Genomic DNA, 13,448 nt, shown 5'->3' with positions numbered 1-13,448 from the left:
AGCTGTTTAGTTCCTCTAGGACTCGTCAGTGATTATCATACAGCGGTTTAGTTCCTCTAGGACTCGTCAATGATTATCATACAGCTGTTTAGTTCCTCTAGGACTCGTCAGTGATTATCATACAGCGGTTTAGTTCCTCTAGGACTCGTCAATGATTATCATACAGCGGTTTAGTTCCTCTATGACTCGTTAGTGATTAATATAAAAATTTATCATACACCTGCTTAGTTCCTCTAGGACTCGTCGGTGATTATCATACAGCTGTTTAGTCCCTCTAGGACTCGTCAATGATTATCATACACCTGTTTAGTCCCTCTAGGACTCGTCAGTGATTATCATACAGCTGTTTAGTTCCTCTAGGACTCGTCAATGATTATCATACAGCGGTTTAGTCGCTCTAGACTCGTACGTGATTATCATACAGCTGTTTAGTCCCTCTATGACTCGTCAATGATTATCATACAGCTGTTTAGTTCCTCTAGGACTCGTCAGTGATTATCATACAGCTGTTTAGTTCCTCTAGGACTCGTCAGTGATTATCATACAGCGGTTTAGTTCCTCTAGGACTCGTCAATGATTATCATACAGCTGTTTAGTTCCTCTAGGACTCGTCAGTGATTATCATACAGCGGTTTAGTTCCTCTAGGACTCGTCAATGATTATCATACAGCTGTTTAGTTCCTCTAGGACTCGTCAATGATTATCATACAGCGGTTTAGTTCCTCTAAGACTCGTCAATGATTATCATACAGCGGTTTAGTTCCTCTAGGACTCGTCAGTGATTAATATAAAAATTTATCATACACCTGCTTAGTTCCTCTAGGACTCGTCAATGATTATCATACACCTGTTTAGTCCCTCTAGGACTCGTCAGTGATTATCATACAGCGGTTTAGTTCCTCTATGACTCGTTAGTGATTAATATAAAAATTTATCATACACCTGCTTAGTTCCTCTAGGACTCGTCAATGATTATCATACACCTGTTTAGTCCCTCTAGGACTCGTCAGTGATTATCATACAGCTGTTTAGTTCCTCTAGGACTCGTCAATGATTATCATACAGCGGTTTAGTCGCTCTAGGACTCGTACGTGATTATCATACAGCTGTTTAGTCCCTCTATGACTCGTCAATGATTATCATACAGCTGTTTAGTTCCTCTAGGACTCGTCAATGATTATCATACAGCGGTTTAGTCGCTCTAGGACTCGTACGTGATTATCATACAGCTGTTTAGTCCCTCTATGACTCGTCAATGATTATCATACAGCTGTTTAGTTCCTCTAGGACTCGTCAGTGATTATCATACAGCTGTTTAGTTCCTCTAGGACTCGTCAGTGATTATCATACAGCGGTTTAGTTCCTCTAGGACTCGTCAATGATTATCATACAGCTGTTTAGTTCCTCTAGGACTCGTCAATGATTATCATACAGCGGTTTAGTCGCTCTAGGACTCGTACGTGATTATCATACAGCTGTTTAGTCCCTCTATGACTCGTCAATGATTATCATACAGCTGTTTAGTTCCTCTAGGACTCGTCAGTGATTATCATACAGCTGTTTAGTTCCTCTAGGACTCGTCAGTGATTATCATACAGCGGTTTAGTTCCTCTAGGACTCGTCAATGATTATCATACAGCTGTTTAGTTCCTCTAGGACTCGTCAGTGATTATCATACAGCGGTTTAGTTCCTCTATGACTCGTTAGTGATTAATATAAAAATTTATCATACACCTGCTTAGTTCCTCTAGGACTCGTCGGTGATTATCACACAGCTGTTTAGTTCCTCTAGGACTCGTCAATGATTATCATACACCTGTTTAGTCCCTCTAGGACTCGTCAGTGATTATCATACAGCTGTTTAGTTCCTCCAGGACTCGTCAATGATTATCATACAGCGGTTTAGTCGCTCTAGGACTCGTACGTGATTATCATACAGCTGTTTAGTCCCTCTATGACTCGTCAATGATTATCATACAGCTGTTTAGTTCCTCTAGGACTCGTCAATGATTATCATACAGCTGTTTAGTTCCTCTAGGACTCGTCAATGATTATCATACAGCGGTTTAGTCGCTCTAGGACTCGTACGTGATTATCATACAGCTGTTTAGTCCCTCTATGACTCGTCAATGATTATCATACAGCTGTTTAGTTCCTCTAGGACTCGTCAATGATTATCATACAGCGGTTTAGTTCCTCTAGGACTCGTCAATGATTATCATACAGCTGTTTAGTTCCTCTAGGACTCGTCAATGATTATCACACAGCGGTTTAGTTCCTCCAGGACTCGTCAGTGATTATCATACAGCTGTTTAGTTCCTCTAGGACTCGTCAATGATTATCATACAGCTGTTTAGTTCCTCTAGGACTCGTCAATGATTATCACACAGCGGTTTAGTTCCTCCAGGACTCGTCAGTGATTATCATACAGCTGTTTAGTTCCTCTAAGACTCGTCAATGATTATCACACAGCTGTTTAGTTCCTCTAGGACTCGTACGTGATTATCATACAGCTGTTTAGTTCCTCTAGGACTCGTCAATGATTATCATACACCTGTTTAGTCCCTCTAGGACTCGTCAGTGATTATCATACACCTGTTTAGTCCCTCTAGGACTCGTCAGTGATTAATATAAAACTTTATCATACAGCTGTTTAGTCCCTCTAGGACTCGTCAGTGATTAATATTAAACTTTAACATACCGCTGTTTAGTCCTCTTGGTACTCGTTTTTGATGAATGTAAAAATGTACCATACAGCGAGTTAGTCCCCCTAGGAGTCGTTAGTGGTGAACAGTAACCGATATCATACTGTTTATAGATTGTTAAACAATACAAACTGAATCCTAGCCTACTGTATCCTTAAATGATCAAAGCTGTCGATCGGACGTTAAACAATACAAACCAAATCCTACCTTACCGTTTCTTTAAAGAGGCTTACCCGCAGACGGACCGGTAAACGGCACATCTCCGATCACTAAATAAACTTCAGTACACGTTTCTATGTGACAAAATTAGAGACTTTCCGACTTTATTTCTTGAAAACAATTACAGAATATGTATTTAAAAGACGTTTTAAAACTCAACCTGAGAGGGAAATGTATGGAATATAACGGCAAATCTTCTTTGTAAATCGCCGCTGCCTTTGAAGTTATCACTGTGCGGCACTATGCACGTGCTTGTTTCTTTGATGAATCAATCAAATTAGACTTCACTGTATAGCGGGGACTTATTGCGGGTTGCGATTAAATAAATAATATTTAAAAAATGAGGTTTTAATATCACTTTTCAGCGTTTTGTAAGGAAAATAAAATGAAAAAACTCAACAATTCCAACAATCTGTCATGTGTAAAAAATCTTTTTCTATTAGCCAATTTTTCTGATCTCTCTGCGGGCAAGCCTCTTTAAATGATCATAGCTAATGATAGAACACCGTTATATCGAGGATGTCACATGCCAGACAACGTGAGTTTTCTCCGCGGTGGTTCTACAGTGAGACCTCTCTCGAGCTTTGACATTTTGTCCAACGATAGTGCTTAAAAGCTGATATAAAGTGTTTCTTAATTTATGTAAGATAGATGAAGTTTGTATAATCTGATAGTACTGTTCAAATCGCTCAGATCAGAAAAACGAAAAATGGTCGACAGGTGATTGCCATGCTTGTTTCGGACTCTTGCACAAATCGCTCTCTGAATCTCCATTGCCTCTATTTGGACGTATAGTCAAACAATCTATGTGGATTGTTCTTTACATGAATAAGAGAAAAGTCGAGGTAGAGAAAACATGTTTTTATAGATATCTTATTCAGTGTGTAATGCAATGACTTGAACAAAGTGGTTAATTAAGGACACGATAGACTATAATTTGGTTTGTATTGTCTAATGTCCTATAAACAGCTATGGTCATTTAGAGACACGATAGTGTTATATATATGACAAATGTGTATTTATCACACATATATATATTATCAACCATCAAGTGTGTATCCGGAATTATAATTAATATCATTTTTTTTATGTTAGTATATATATTGTTCCGTAATGTGTGTCCGTCCATCACCGGAAGTTATTTTGATGTTTAGTGGAGAAGAATAAAACATAAGTTGGAGGCAGCACGTGTTCGAGATTTTCTATATTGTACACACAGCCAAGCAAACCCCAACACTAGACTAGGATTTTGTTTGTATTGTCTAACGTCCTATAAACGGCTATGGTCATTTAGAGACACGATATTAGGATTTTGTCTGTATTGTGTAACGTCCTAACATCAGCTATGGTCATTTAGGGCACGATAGACTAGGATTTTGTCTGTAATTTGTAATGTCCAAACATCAGCTTTGGTCATTAGGACACGATAGACTAGGATTTTGTCTGTATTGTTTAATGTCCTAACATCAGCTTTGGTCATTAGGTCACGATATTAGGATTTTGTCTGTATTGTTTAACGTCCTAACATCAGCTTTGGTCATTAGGACACGATAGACTAGGATTTTGTCTGTATTGTGTAACGTCCTAACATCAGCTTTGGTCATTAGGACACGATAGACTAGGATTTTGTCTGTATTGTTTAACGTCCTAACATCAGCTTTGGTCATTGGGACACAATAGACTAGGATTTTGTCTGTATTGTTTAACGTCCTAACATCAGCTTTGGTCATTAGGGACACGATAGACTAGGATTTTGTCTGTACTGTTTAACGTCCTAACAACAGCGTTGGCATTAGGGACACGATAGACTAGCATTTTGTCGGTATTGTGTAATGTACAAACATCAGCTTTGGTCATTAGGACACGATAGAATTGGATTTTGTTTGTATTGTGTAACGTCCTAACAACAGCGTTGCTCATTAAGGACACGATAGACTAGGATTTTGTCGGTATTGTGTAATGTACAAACATCAGCTTTGGTCATTAGGACACGATAGACTAGGATTTTGTCTGTATTGTGTAACGTCCTTACAACAGCTTTGGTGATTAGAACACGATAGACTAGGATTTTGTCTGTATTGTTTAACGTCCTAACATCAGGTTAAGTCATTAGGACACGATAGACTAGGATTTTGTCTGTATTGTTTAACGTCCTAACATCAGGTTAAGTCTTTAGGACACGATAGACTAGGATTTTGACTGTATTTAACGTCCTAACAACAGCTTTGGTCATTAGGACACGATAGACTCGGATTTTGTTTGTATTGTGTAACGTCCTGACATAAGCTTTGGTCATTAGGACACGATAGACTAGGATTTTGTCTGTATTGTTTAACGTCCTAACAACAGCTTTGGTCATTAGGACACGATAGACTAGGATTTTGTTTGTATTGTGTAACGTCCTGACATAAGCTTTGGTCATTAGGACACGATAGACTAGGATTTTGTCTGTATTGTTTAACGTCCTAACAACAGCTTTGGTCATTAGGACACGATAGACTAGGATTTTGTCTGTATTGTTTAAATAATCAAAGCTGTCGATCGGACGTTAAACAATACAAACCAAATCCTACCTTACCGTTTCTTTAAATGAGTATAGCTAATGATAGAACACCGTTATATCGAAGATGTCACATGCCAGACAACGTGAGTTTTCTCCGCGGTGGTTCTACAGTGACACCTCTCGCGAGCTTTTACATTTTGTCCAACGATAGTGCTTAAAAGCTGATATAAAGTGTTTCTTAATTTATGTAAGATAGATGAAGTTTGTATAATCTGATAGTACTGTTAAAATCGCTCAGATCAGAAAAAACGAAAAATGGTCGACAGGTGATTGCCATGCTTGTTTCGGACTCTTGCATACATCGCTCTCTGAATCTCCATTGCCTCTATTTGTACGTATGGTCAAACAATCTATGTGGATTGTACTTTACATGAATAAGAGAAAAGTCGAGGTAGAGAAAACATGTTTTTTTAGATATCTTATTCAGTGTGTTATGCAATGACTTGAACAAAGTGGTTAATTAAGGACACGATAGACTAGAATTTCGTTTGTATTGTCTAATGTCCTATAAACAGCTATGGTCATTTAGAGACACGATAGTGTTATATATATGACAAATGTATATTTATCACACATATATATATTATCAACCATCAAGTGTGTATCCGGAATTATAATTAATATCATTTTTTTTATGTTAGTATATATATTGTTCCGTAATTTGTTTCCGCCCATCACCGGAAGTTGTTTTGATGTTTAGTGGAGAAGAATAAAATATAAGTTGGAGGCAGCACGTGTTCGAGATTTTCTATATTGTACACACTGCCAAGCAACCCCCAACACAACAATAGACTAGGATTTTGTTTGCATTGTCTAACGTCCTATAAACAGCTATGGTCATTTAGAGACACGATATTAGGATATTGTCTGTATTGTGTAATGTCCTAACATCAGCTATGTTCATTTAGGGACACGATCGACTAGGATTTTGTCTGTATTGTTTAACGTCCTAACATCAGCTTTGGTCATTAGGTCACGATTTTAGGATTTTGTCTGTTTTGTGTAACTTCCTAACATCAGCTTTGGTCATTAGGACACGATACACTAAGATTGTGTTTGTATTGTTTAACGTCCAAACAACAGCTTTGGTCATTAGGGATACGATAGACTAGGATTTTGTCTGTATTGTTTAACGTCCAAACATCAGCTTTGGTAATTAGGACACGATAGACTAGGACTTTGTCTGCATTGTGTAATGTCCTAACAAAAGCGTTGGTCATTAGGGACACGATAGATTAGGATTTTGTCTGTATTGTTTAAATGATTAAAGCTGTCGATCGGACGTTAAACAATACAAACCAAAGCCTACCTTACCGTTTCTTTAAATGAGTATAGCTAATGATAGAACACCGTTATATCGAAGATGTCACATGCCAGACAACGTGAGTTTTCCCCGCGGTGGTTCTACAGTGAGACCTCTCGCGATCCTTTACATTTTGTCCAACGATAGTGCTTAACAGCTTATATCAAGTGTTTCTTAATTGATGTAAGATAGCTGAAGTTTGTATAATCTGATAGTACTGTTCAATTCGCTCAGATCAGAAAAACGAAAAATGGTCGACAGGTGATTGCCATGCTTGTTTCGGACTCTTGCATGAATCGCTCTCTGAATCTCCATTGCCTCTATTTGTACGTATAGTCAAACAATCTATGTGGATTGTTCTTTACATGAATAAGAGAAAAGTCGAGGTAGAGAAAACATGTTTTTTAGATATCATACTCGGTGTGTAATGCAATGACTTGAACAAAGTGGTTAATTAAGGACACGATAGACTAGAATTTGGTTTGTATTGTCTAATGTCCTATAAACAGCTATGGTCATTTAGAGACACGATAGTGTTATATATATGACAAATGTATATTTATCACATATATATATATTATCAACCATCAAGTGTGTATCCGGAATTATAATTAATATCATCTTTTTATGTTACTATATATATTGTTCCGTAATTTGTGTCCGTCAATCACCGGAAGTTGTTTTGATGTTTAGTGGAGAAGAATGAAATATAAGTTGGAGGCAGCACGTGTTCGAAATTTTCTATATTGTACACACAGCCAAGCAACCCCCAACACAACAATAGACTAGGATTTTGTTTGTATTGTCTAACGTCCTATAAACAGCTATGGTCATTTAGAGACACGATATTAGGATATTGTCTGTATTGTGTAACGTCCAAACATCAGCTTTGGTTATTAGGACACGATAGAATAGGATTTTGTCTGTATTGTTTAACGTCCTAACAACAGCTTTGGTCATTAGGACACGATAGAATTGGATTTTGTTTGTATTGTGTAACGTCCTAACAACAGCGTTGGTCATTAAGGACACGATAGACTAGGATTTTGTCGGTATTGTGTAATATACAAACATCAGCTTTGGTCATTAGGACACGATAGACTAGGATTTTGTTTGTATTGTTTAACATCCTAACATCAGCTTTGGTCATTAGGACACGATAGACTAGGATTTTGTCGGTATTGTGTAACGTCCTTACAACAGCTTTGGTGATTAGAACACGATAGACTAGGATTTTGTCTGTATTGTTTAACGTCCTAACATCAGGTTAAGTCATTAGGACACGATAGACTAGGATTTTGTCTGTATTGTTTAACGTCCTAACATCAGGTTAAGTCTTTAGGACACGATAGACTAGGATTTTGACTGTATTTAACGTCCTAACAACAGCTTTGGTCATTAGGACACGATAGACTAGGATTTTGTTTGTATTGTTTAAATAATCAAAGCTGTCGATCGGACGTTAAACAATACAAACCAAAGCCTACCTTACCGTTTCTTTAAATGAGTATAGCTAATGATAGAACACCGTTATATCGAAGATGTCACATGCCAGACAACGTGAGTTTTCTCCGCGGTGGTTCTACAGTGACACCTCTCGCGAGCTTTTACATTTTGTCCAACGATAGTGCTTAAAAGCTGATATAAAGTGTTTCTTAATTTATGTAAGATAGCTGAAGTTTGTATAATCTGATAGTACTGTTCAAATCGCTCAGATCAGAAAAAACGAAAAATGGTCGACAGGTGATTGCCATGCTTGTTTCGGAATCTTGCATAAATCGCTCTCCGAATCGCCATTGCCTCTATTTGTACGTATAGTCAAACAATCTATGTGGATTGTTCTTTACATGAATAAGAGAAAAGTCGAGGTAGAGAAAAGATGTTTTTTTAGATATCTTATTCAGTGTGTAATGCAATGACTTGAACAAAGTGGTTAATTAAGGACACGATAGACTAGAATTTGGTTTGTATTGTCTAATGTCCTATAAACAGCTATGGTCATTTAGAGACACGATAGTGTTATATATATGACAAATGTATATTTATCACATATATATATATTTTATCAACCATCAAGTGTGTACCGGAATTATAATTAATATCATCTTTTTATGTTACTATATATATTGTTCCGTAATTTGTTTCCGCCCATCACCGGAAGTTGTTTTGATGTTTAGTGGAGAAGAATAAAATATAAGTTGGAGGCAGCACGTGTTCGAGATTTTCTATATTGTACACACTGCCAAGCAACCCCCAACACAACAATAGACTAGGATTTTGTTTGCATTGTCTAACGTCCTATAAACAGCTATGGTCATTTAGAGACACGATATTAGGATATTGTCTGTATTGTGTAATGTCCTAACATCAGCTTTGGTCATTAGGACACGATAGACTAGGATTTTGTCTGTATTGTTTAACGTCCTAACACCAGCTTTGGTCATTAGGTCACGATTTTAGGATTTTGTCTGTTTTGTGTAACTTCCTAACATCAGCTTTGGTCATTAGGTCACGATTTTAGGATTTTGTCTGTATTGTTTAACGTCCAAACAACAGCTTTGGTCATTAGGGACACGATAGACTAGGTTTTGTCTGTATTGTGTAATGTCCAAACATCAGCTTTGGTCATTAAGGACACGATAGACTAGGATTTTGTCTGTATTGTTTAACGTCCAAACATCAGCTTTGGTAATTAGGACACGATAGACTAGGTTTTGTCTGTATTGTGTAATGTCCAAACAGCAGCTTTGGTAATTAGGACACGATAGACTAGGACTTTGTCTGCATTGTTTAACGTCCAAACAACAGCTTTGGTCATTAGGGATACGATAGACTAGGATTTTGTCTGTATTGTTTAACGTCCGTACATCAGCTTTGGTCATTAGGAGACACGATAGACTAGGATTTTGTCTGTATTGTTTAACGTCCTAACATCAGCGTTGGTCATTAGGACACGATAGACTACGATTTTGTCTGTATTGTTTAACGTCCAAACATCAGCTTTCGTCATTAGGACACGATAGACTAGGATTTTGTCCGTATTGTTTAACGTCCTAACATCAGCGTTGGTCATTAGGACACGATAGACTAGGATTTTGTTTGTATTGTTTAACGTCCAAACATCAGCTTTGGTCATTAGGACACGATAGACTAGGATTTTGTCTGTATTGTTTAACGTCCTAGCATCAGCTCTGGTCATTAGGAGACACGATAGACTAGGATTTTGTCTGTATTGTTTAACGTCCAAACATCAGGTTTGGTCATTAGGACACAATAGATTAGGATTTTGTTTGTATTGTTTAACGTCCTAACAACAGCTTTGGTCATTAGGACACGATAGACCAGGATTTTGTTGGTATTGTCTATCGTCCTAACATTAGCTTTGGTCATTAGGAGACACGATAGGAGGACTAGCCCTGTATGTACATTGATTTAATATTCATCCTGGGAGGATTACACAGCAGTGTGGTATATATTCATCACTGACGAGTCTTTGGAGGATTACACAGCAGTGTGATATATATTCATAACTGACGAGTCCTAGGAGGATTACCCAGCAGTGTGATATATGGATTACCCAGCAGTGTGATATATATTCATCACTGACGAGTCTTTGGAGGATTACACAGCAGTGTGATATATATTCATCACTGACGAGTCTTTGGAGGATTACACAGCAGTGTGATATATATTCATCACTGACGAGTCCTAGGAGGATTACACAGCAGTGTGATATATGGATTACCCAGCAGTGTGATATATATTCATTACTGACGAGTCCTAGGAGGATTACCCAACTGTTTGATAGTTTCATATTCATGATTAGGTGTATTTCATACACAATACTGTGTTGGACATTATTGTTATTTACTGGAAAATAACTATATTTATCATCCAACTTTCATATGATGTTTTTATTACCTGACTATCCTCGATTTCTCGTGGGTTAACGATCACGTCCACTCGACGATCACAGCTGCCAGACAACGTGGGTTTTCTCCGCGGTGGTTCCACAGCCAGACCGATCGCGCGCTTCCAATTTCGCTAACAATAGTAATCAATATTAGCAGATATAATGTGTTTCTCAATTGCTGTAAACAAAGATTATAAGACTCTTTCATATGTGTGTATGTAGGATAGGGATATTCTGTAAAAAGATAAAGTTTATATGATCTGATGGTATACTTGTCAAATCGCTCAGATCGTAAAAAAAACGAAAAATGATCGACAGTTGGTTGCCATCCTTATTTTCGCCCTTTGCAGGAATCGCTCTTGGAATCTTCTTTCTAATAGAATATATATATATGTGATTGTACATGTACTGTGCGTTATAGGACCAAGAGAAATGTCGAGGGTGAGGAACCATGTTTACGAGATTTCTTATTCAGTTTGTGATACAATGACTTTGATAAAGTAGTTAGTGCGGTGATAAGTCAGTAAGTATTGTGTTTTGAAATATTGACGGTAAATCGTGATTAATAACACAAGACAATCAATATTAAAACACAGTAGACTAGGATATGGTTTGTATTGTTTAACGTCCTATCAACAGCTGTGGTCAGTTAAGGACACGATTCGCTAGGGTTTGGATTGTTTTGTTAAACTGTTTGGAACTATTTACGGGAAATAGCGATTAACAAACTAAGATACTGGCGGTAAGGAGCACAATATAACAGGACAATTAATGTCAAAATACGGTAGGGTACGATATCATTTGTATTGTTTAACGTCCTTTTAACCAGCTATGGTCATTTCAAACAATGGACTAGGATTTGGTGTTTCTTGTTAAACGTCCTAAAAACAGCTATGGCATGACTAAACAGCTGTATGATAGAGTTTGATATTCTTCACTGACGAGTCCTATGGGGACTAAACAGCGTATAGTACGGTTATATAGTCGTGATATGGTATACAATCTAATGGTGGTATTGGTGTTTCTCCTGTACAATACTTAACTGGATAGTATTGCCCACGTTTCATATGATGTTGTCACCTGTCCACGATACTCCAGGGTTTACGTAAGCTCTCGTAACTGATGGAATATCGAGGATGTCACGTGCCAGACAACGTGAGTTTTCTCCGCGGTGGTTCTACAGCAAGACCCCTCGCGTGCTTTTACATTTTGGCCAAAGATAGTGATTAATAGCTGATATAAAGTGTGTTTTAATTGATTATAAATAGATAAAGTTGGTATCATCTGATGGTATATTGTTCAAATGCTCCCATCGGAAAAAACCATGGACGACAGCTGATTTCTTTCCTTGTTTCTACCTCAATCATAGATTGATCTTTAAATATCTTTATCCCAAGTTGCTCGTAAAGTCACACAATTTATGTAATTGAACTTTGCCTTACTTGAACAGGAGAAAAGTCGAGGCAAAGAACATATTTTAGATGGGTTGTTCACTTTGTAATGCAATGGCATGAACCATGTACTTAGAGCGATGATGAATAAATAAGTAGAGGTAAAATAATCCGCAAATGGACTTGGAGTAGTTAACTTGTTCTTAGGAGACAATCATATTGTGTTTTGAAATATTGACGGGGAATCGCAATTCATAAACTCAGTCACTGGCGACACGGAGCACACTACAACAGCACAATTAATGTCAAAATATGGTACGCTCCAATTTGGCTTGTATTGTTGTATTGTAACGTCTTTCCAACAGTTTTGGTAATTTAAGAACACGGTAGGCTTTGGTTTGGTTTCTGTTGTTTAACGTCATGTATACAATAGACAGTATGGTAAAGTTTTAAGTAATAGTGACTTATATAAGGTGACGAAACGTATTTCTCAATTGATGTAAACTAGATGTAGTTGATATCATCTGATGGTATACTGTTCAAATCGCTGTGATAGGAAAAACGAAAAATGGTCGACAGGTGATTGCCATCTTTGTTTTAGCCTCTTGCATGAATCGTTCCTTGAATCTTATTTGTCCCTAGTTTTACCTATAGTCATATAATCTATTTAAATTGTTCTTTGCTTCACAGGAACAAGAAAAAAGTCGAGGTAGAGGAAACAGGTTTGTGCGAAACTTATTCAGTTTGTAATGCAATGACTTGAACAAAGTTGTTAATCGGTGACGAGACAATGAATTGCCATAAATTATTCTGCATTTCGACTGAGAGTTGTTACTTGTACTTGCTGTGTTTTGAAATATTGACAGTGAATCGTGATAAATAAACTCGGTCATTGGTGGTACGGATTCCAATACACCAGGACAATTCATGTCAAAACACTACAGTCTAGGATTTCTTTTTAGGTCATCTGGTTGGTATTGTCTCACGTCCTATAAACATCTATAGTCATTTAAGGACACTATATCTAGGATTTGGCTGGTATTGTTTAACGTCCTATCAACATCTATAGTCATTTAAGGACACGACAGACTAGGATTTGGCTGGTATTGTTTAACGTCCTATCAACATCTATAGTCATTTAAGGACACGATAGACTAGGATTTGGTTGGTATTGTTAAACGCCCTATAAACACATTTGGTCATTTAGGGACACGATAGACTAGGATTTGGTTGGTATAGTCTAACGTACTATCAACATCAAAAGTTATTTAAGGACACGATAAACTAGGATTTGGTTGGTGTAGTCAAACGTGCTATCAACAGCCATGCTCATTGAAGAATACGGTGGACTAGG

This window comes from Pecten maximus, chromosome 10 (genome assembly GCF_902652985.1).
Source record: "Pecten maximus chromosome 10, xPecMax1.1, whole genome shotgun sequence".
Taxonomy (NCBI): domain Eukaryota; kingdom Metazoa; phylum Mollusca; class Bivalvia; order Pectinida; family Pectinidae; genus Pecten; species Pecten maximus.
The sequence above is the reverse complement of the archived record's forward strand: the minus strand, read 5'-3'. Positions refer to the sequence as shown.